This window comes from Panthera pardus, unplaced genomic scaffold, assembly GCF_024362965.1.
Source record: "Panthera pardus isolate Hobbes unplaced genomic scaffold, ASM2436296v1 HiC_scaffold_8, whole genome shotgun sequence".
In the NCBI taxonomy this organism is placed as follows: Eukaryota; Metazoa; Chordata; class Mammalia; order Carnivora; family Felidae; genus Panthera; species Panthera pardus.
Genome location: NW_026527013.1, coordinates 112,197,658 through 112,205,971, shown reverse-complemented (window position 1 = coordinate 112,205,971; position 8,314 = coordinate 112,197,658).

Here is an 8,314-nt window from a genome sequence, read left to right as displayed (position 1 = left end):
TACTGCCAGTAGCTTCAAAATTCACATGTCCTTTATTTATACTATCTTCATTTTGAAATGGCTACTTATGTTTCCAGTGTTCTACTGGCTGAATCTGAAATGAAACTTTAGGTTTTCTTGATATTGTTTAGTTAAATATGTTCCTTTGAGTTTAAGGGAATTTTTTTTTAATTTTAAATACTTTTATTCCTTAGAAAGACAGTTGGCCAAAATATTGTAATGGGAGATTCACATGTTCTATAAAGTTTATGTATTAAAAACTAGAAACCTTTTTACTGGGAAAATGTTAATCAGAGAGATATTTTTTGGAATGTGCATGTGTGTGGGGGGGTGGGGTATTTCTAGGGAGAAAGAGAGAGCTAGAAAATGCCACCTGGAGCACAAGTAAACTTTCTTCCTAAGCTGCAGGTAAAACAAAGATTTATGCTAAAACAGGCATTTACATTATCTCAATATCAAGAAGTGTCTCCATCTAGATCTTATAATTCTAAGAAAACACAAGGAGATATGAACCGTTGCAAAGCAGTGTGAAGGAGAGAGTATTTGTCCCTAATCTAGAACAGAACTGGTCTTAGATATCATTCCTGGGCTATACTAGGAAAGGCCACACCACCCACAGGGAAGAGAGAATCCTGCAGTTTTCATTTATCACCCTGAAATCCCATGTCTAGTACAATGTCCTAATGCATGTTTTTTCCCCTGGAAGTGTTGCCATGTCGGGGTGAGCATCTTGAGCTGCCATATATTTTATTATGTCCAGTAATAAGTTTGTCTAACAAACCAAATGAAAAAAAATATTTTTATCACCTTATAATTATGTTAGTGGCTCTCAATCTTTGTTGTACATCAGAATGTCTTGAGAGCTTTTTATAAAAATAATGATACCTGGGCTCCACCCCAGGATCTTGGGATAGGTTTTGGGCATCTACGTATTTTTTTAAAGTTCTGAAGTTGATTTTGATGCAGAGGAACCATTGGGAACCACCATTTAATACTAACTTGGTTAGGGTAAATGGTCAGGGACTAACCTGGACAAAGCTCCAGAACAGCAGTCCAGGAGGACCCTGACCTGGCATCCGATGGTGCTAGGGACAAAACTCTGAGCCTCCTTACAGTTTACCCATCTGCACAGGAGAAGCCCATTGAGCCCACAAAGCAGGATGGGTCTCAGCTGAGGGAAACACAACTCCTAAACCTGAGTATTACTCCTGTATGTTTATTTGTTTATTACTGTTTATTTATTTTTGAGAGAGAGAGAGAGAGAGAGAGAGAGAGTCCAAGTAGGGGAGGGCACAGAAAGGGCGACACAGAATCTGAAGCAGGCTCCAGGCTGTAAGTTGTCAGCACAGAGCCTGACACAGGGCTCAAACCCACAAGCCATGAGGATCATGACCTGAGCCAAAGTCGAACTCTTAACCAACTGAGCCACTCAGGCACCCTGAGTATTACTCCTATTTTAAAAGAAAAGGGTCATGGAGAGGAAGAGAGAGAAAGGGCGTCTTCTTGAAAAGGTTTGCAGTCCCTTTAGGCTGCTAAGTGAGGGGGTTCAATTTTTTAGTCTGATTTAAGGAAATCAAAAGGACAATAATGGATAATTCTATTCATTCCATTCTAGATGATTTTCTTTGTTTTTAAGTTGCTGTTTTCATTAGAATTTAATACCTGAAAAGAGAATAAAAAAATAGAATTTGAACATTAAAATTAATCATTCCTGTACAACTCGGTTGTATAGATATTTGCTTCTCTTTTTCATGATAGTTTCAAATGGTTTAAAAATGTGTACAGATAGAAGGAATTTACATTGAATATTTCACAATCTCCATGTGAGGCCATGTATTTATACCCTAGTATTTGTAATTACAGTGACCAACCATCCTGGTTTTCCCTGGACTGAGAGATTCAAAACTGGATAGCCCTGGACAAACCCAGATGGATGATTGGTCTACCTACTTGTAACCCATATTTACTTGGGAAGCTGTGTTTTCCTGTTATTCGTCCTTCTAAGTAGGACTCAACACCTCTTATTATTCAATATAATTATTTTTGCATCAGTAGGTCATATGGACATTTCTGAAGATCATATGGGAGAACTAGATGGTAGGATTGGCAACGGATATGCCTAAGTGTTTCAATGAGAATATTGTCATTAGTTACATCTTCTTATTCCCCATCTCCCTTTTAGGCTGCAATCACCTGCAGTCCCAACTCCCCACCCCATCTTACCCAGGGAAATTTTGGGTTTTTTTAGCTTCCTTCTTCAGACTTCTAGTACAATCCACCGCTACTTGATACTATCTTCAAATAAGTGAAATTTTGAATATTCAATTGTCTCTCAGAAAGGAAAGAATCTAGTTTCCAGTACTCAGTGAATAGTGAAGCATTACTAATAGTAAAAAGATTTCTTGTTTGGCTAAATTATATATTATATATATATTATATATATTATAATTGTAATATATAAATATATTTATATATTCATCCATCTCTGTCCATTCATCCATCCATCTATCTCTCTGAGTAGGACCACATGTTAGTATTTTTCAAATTTGTGCTTTGATAAACACTTCATACTTTCCATGGTGTTCTCAGTTTACACAATTGATAAATAAAAACATGGTAATTCCCTAAAACATTACGAATTAGACATGGAGAACTTAGGGGAAACTCCTGCTTTACGCATTGGATGATGTTGCATAATGAGTGTTCCTTTTTTAAATCTTACCAGTTCTACCAAATTTTGTCCATGTGCTCATTAGTTCATGAACACTCTGTTCTCATTTAAAAGCCACTGAACGTTGAAATTTACTTTCTGCCAAGAAGGTAGACTTGTCAGATGATATGTAGATGATTCACAGCAATGTTCTAAGTTCAAACCAAGGAAGACTGTGGGTGTACACAAAATGTTTGTCAAAGGGTGTTTTTCTTTTGGCAAAGAATATTGGGAATCTTATAATTAATTCTGTCCAATAACATTGGGGCAACGGGTAGCTGAAAAACATTAGATTTTTGTTGAAAAGGGATTGATAAACTCTAGTTGGAAAATAATAGAGTATTTTTCCAATTATTCTCTTTAGAGAGGTGAAAAGAGCATTATCAGGTTGAATAATCAATTAAGCTAACATGGCAGTTAAACTTCCACGGTCCCTTTATTGTTCTCTCTTTTCCAATATTCCTTAAGTATCTTTGTCAGTAGCCACTCTTACTTCATAAAACCAAGAGAAATGACACAGATGTGAGAAAATAAAACAAACAAGAACTATCATGTTAAACAGTGATTAGTTTTAATTGGAGATTTGTGGTATTTGATTTGCACAACAGCTTTAAAAAATAAAGCTTTATTGAGATGTAATTCACATGCCATTATGACAACTACTTAAAATCTATATTTTTGCACTCTATCAATGAGAAAAAGTGATGCTCAGACCACTGTATTCATTTGTAAGCTTTGTTTTGAACCCATCTGTCTAATTTAGAAATCTGTATTGTTTCCACCATACCCTAGTGCCTCTGTTGTCAGAAACCTAGCACTCTTTCTGGCAGGAGCAATGAAAATAGGGGTGCCTGGGTGACTCAGTGGTTAAGCGTCTGACTTTGGCTCAGGTCATGATCTCATGGCTTGTAGGTTCGAGCCCCATGTTGGGCTCTTGTGCTGTCAGCTCAGAGCCTGGAGCCTGCTTCAGATTCTGTCTCCCTCCTCCTCTGCCTCTCCCCTGCTCATGCACTGTCTCTCTCCTCCATCTCTCAAATATAAATAAATATTTTAAAAAATTATTAAAAAAGAAAGAAAGAAAGAAAATAGCTGTTAAAATCCTCTATGGAGAGTGAATAAGAGACAATTGAGCCCCAAGATACAACTGGTCAGTAGTCTTTTTTTTTTTTCTTCTAAGGAGTGAGGTCAGTGTCTCAAGCCATCTGAGGGAGAGGAACCCAAGCTTCTCAAGTGGGTCCAGTGGGAGAACTTGTTTCTACATGCTCAGGAATAATAGAAGGGAGAAATCAGAGGAAAAGAAAGAAAAAGGAATCAGCTGGTTGTACCACTTTTTATACGGTATTCCATTTGACTATTAAAGCTGCCCTATGAAGATTGTGGGCTCATTATAGAATAATAGAAGTAATACATAGTAATGTAATTCTTGCTATTCTTCTTTTTTACAGATGATAAATAACCCCACAGAAATGTTCTGTAACTTTCTCAAGTTTATACCCAGGGTCTAAAACAAGAGAATTCTAATTCCAAAGCCTGTATTCTCTGCACTTTACCAAAATGCATTTATAGATAAGAAACAGAAAAACAAATACTGTTGATAGGTGAAAAACAGTGAGATCTCACAATGTCAAATATTCTATTAAATGATGGAGTTTTGTAGGATATGAAGCTTACAAAAAAAAAAAAAAAAAAGACAGAATTATGCCCAGGGCCTTGCAAAGGGCTTTGCAAACAAGGGTATTACAGGTTCAGCTTCATTAGCTACCTTTAAAATCTGACTGTGGTTCCACCCCTTTTCAACCAGTAGTTGATCTCTGTATCTTTTGAAAAATACAAGCTAGGAAGCTTTTCTTGCACTGATGGGTGCAAGAAAAAGAGTCTTAGGGTCACTGTTACACAGTTCTTGTATCCAAGAACTTGCTCAACAATTGAACTTGTTCTGTTACTAGGGACAGGATTTACAGCTAGTTTATCTTTGAAGGTTCCTAGGAGCATACATCATTTAAACTTAAACTTGAGAGGCACATCACTGAGACTATTATATGACAACAGGGGGCATTTGATAACAAATTTATTAAGTGTTTCCACAATGAAAATACTAAAGCCTTGCTCTGTGACTTAGGAAGTCATTACCCATACACTTTTGTGGGGGAGCAATAACACAATTGTGTTCTGGGGAACATTTCAGCCCATGTCACAGCCACCAGATACAGAGGTAGAATGATCTGTTCAGGCCTACATTTGAGATATTTGTCTCAATTTTCAGAAGAATGTAACTCTCATTTTTAACTGAGTTGATTGTTTGGGTCTTCCAGAGAAAGTGCTGCTCTCAGTCCTCATCAAGAGCTAGAACCCCTAACTCCATGTGGATTAAGAACTAGAAACAGAAACTCAGTTGAAAGAACTAAATATGGTGGGTTTTACCAGATCAGATGATCTATCCTGTCTTTTTGTAACCTAACATGTATTTTTGTATCTGGTTAAGGCGGCAGATAGCTGCTTAGCTGGATCTGCTACTTTCCATCTGATTTGACCCCATTGACCTTGGGCAAAATGCCATCAGGACACATTAAGAAAGAGTTCCATGAAAGAGACCCCAGTGCTGAATACAGGGTAAAAGACGGGGTGAGGATACTGTTCCCAGCAGTCCTGGTGAGGCTGGTGCTTCTGCCAAGTGGTTTATTTGTATGGTATGGTCACTGTGAGGCTTGTAACTAACAATGTATTGCCTGCTGTGATCTCTTTGAGAAAGTGAGAGCCAAATTTGTGGCTGATACTAGCAATAAATGGAACTTAAAGCATGATGTTCATAGTTATTTATTTTGGGTTTCCTACCAACTCTCTGCAACTGTCACCCAAATCACTTTTTTTTAACTTTCTCACTGAAGAATAATATACACTTGCTTGTTGTTTAAACACACCATGTTTTTTGAGTATTTGTAAGCATTTTCAAATTGTTTTTAAACCAAAGAAAGGTATATGTGTGTGTGGTTGTGTGTGTGTGCATCCTTAAAATGAATATAATGAAAACGAATATTCAAGTTAAAAATATATCTACTGATCATCAGTTATATGCTTAGGTCATTATTAAAAGATTCCTGATTTACAATGAATATTTATCAGAAGCCTGTAATACTCCCTTAAGCACTTCGATATCCATGGAGTATCCCCTGAACTTTCAAAAGATCCCTTACCTGATTTTTGGATGTTGGTTGTGCTCTGTGTGGTGGAAGAAGAGATGCTGCGAGACTGAAGTAAAGTCAGGATATAGAGGGCTGACCCTACCTATGGATTTGGTTCTCTCTTGCCTTGGCCTAAAAGTCATATTCAAAGACTCTTGGTTTCGTAGGAGGTGTGATGCAGGAAGAGCATGAGGTTAGGGCCACTTTATTTCACTCTCATTGAGTTAAAATGTTTATCATTTTTTGCTTTGAGGTCTTAAAATCTATACTACTATTACTTTTGACATTACATAGCACCAAAACTTAAAAGGATCTCATTTTTAAGTCATAGCATCCATCAAAATAGGTAGAACTATTTTTATACCCTCCTTTTTTCCCTATAGAGTTCAACTTAGGAGATGACAATTTGAGTCCTGAATTGGCCAGTGATGAACCTGCTACTTTGAGCAACTCATTTTAATCTCTTGCTGCTCATATTTATCATCTGTAAAATGAACATCCTTTATCTAAAATAGTACTTTTCATTTCTTCATGGTAACTTACAAATACAGTTATTTCTTTGGGTCTGAAGGCTAAGGGTTGCCAACTCTATGAACCAGGACTGGCTACGTAATTGCAGTGCCCAGTCCAGAATAAAAATAGGAAGCCTCTTGCTCAAAACATATTATATATTTTAAGATTTAAAGAGCAGAGCTTCTGTTAAGCATGAAGACCTCCTGAGGGTGGGGCTCTGTGTAGCCACACAGGTCACATACTCATGATGTGGGTACTGCTGTGAACTTGGTGAAGGTCTCAGCGATTAAAATAAAGGCTTGATGCTACTCTCCAGCAACAAACCCAGGGCATAGTCTCAGGTCTCACTTCCACTGGAAGGGAAGGTCTGACCAATGGGTAGGAATCACAGAGTAGAGTTCCAAAGCTTGTTCTCCAGAGTCTGATATCCCTGTGTTCAACCATTAACCCTGGTGCTTAGTACCTACCTAATATTGGGCAAATAAACTCTGTGAGCCTCTATTTCCCTACCTTTATTTTTTTTTAAATTTTTTATGTTCATTTATTTTTGAGAGAGAGAATGTGTGTGAGCTTGGGGGACAGAGAGAGACGGGACACAGAATCCAAAGCAGGCTCCAGGTTCTGAGCTGTCAGCACAGAGCCCGACATGGGGCTCAAACTCATGAACTATGAGATCATGACCTGAGCCAAAGTCGGATGCTCAACCAACTAAGCCACCCAGGCGCCGCATGAAAATATTTTTAATACCACATAGTCCAAGAGTTAAATACAGAACAAAACATGGAAACATGTAAAGATCTGAGGTGTTCAAGGAATAGTTAGAAAATACTTTGAACCTACTAAGTGGCTACAAGTAGCAATTTTCACTATATAATAGCTACTATAAGAACTTCACAGGAACATGTTATATTTTACTTTCTTTGGTATGAGCATAACTTCATATTTTTACAGTGTTATATTAGTTTCAGGTGTACAGTAAAGTATTTAAACAATTCTTGCCTGTGCTCATCATGACAAGGGCACTCCTGAATCCCCATCACCTGTTTAACCCAACAAAGAAATACATTTTAAAGAAATTACTCTTTTAGGGGCACTTGGATGGCTCAGTCAGTTAAGCATCCGACTGTTGATTTCAGCTCAGGTCAGGATCTCGCAGTTCGTGGAATTGAGCCCTACATCAAGCTCTACACTGACAGTGCAGAGACAGCCTGGGATTCTCTCTCACCCTCTCTCTCTGCCCCTCCCCTACACGTGCACACACTCTATCTCTCAAAAATAAATAAACATTGAAAAATGAAGGAGTAATTCCTTTAAATGATATTGCTTCCCTGGCTACTCTTTTGCAAATGTTCCTCTCTGCCCCCCAAAATTTTCTGGGATCTTTTGCTAAGTTGTGCAGTTGGCAAATATTCCCAGGTGCTTAAGGCCTAGTTTAAATAGTAAAATAAATGTAAAGCAAAACTTTGTGCATTGGCTTCTTAAGAAAAGAATAATGCATCTGTAAATCAAAATAAGTGTGTTGTAAAAGGCATGTTTGACAAGAATATGTCCCCAATTAAGTGAGTAGTAGACTGCTCTTTTCCCACTTACTCATTCTAGCCAAGATTGACTCATGCTTCTTTAGACAAAATTTTTTTTAAAAAAATCCCCTTTTAAGAAAGCAATTGCCATTGAGTATGACATTTAATTGTAAGAAAACACAGGGGAATGATAAATATGGCAAGTGCTATTTGCACCTGTGTAAACAAGCACTGACCTCAACAGGTCACCGTCATGGTCATTTTAGTCAAAGGCTTTTCCCGTACACCACCTCTCCTCCCTGTATTCATAGAACAAATTCATAGGGTGAAGCCCTGTAAGACGTGGTGTGTGTGTGTGTGTGTGTGTGTGTGTATGTGTGTGTAAACAAAAA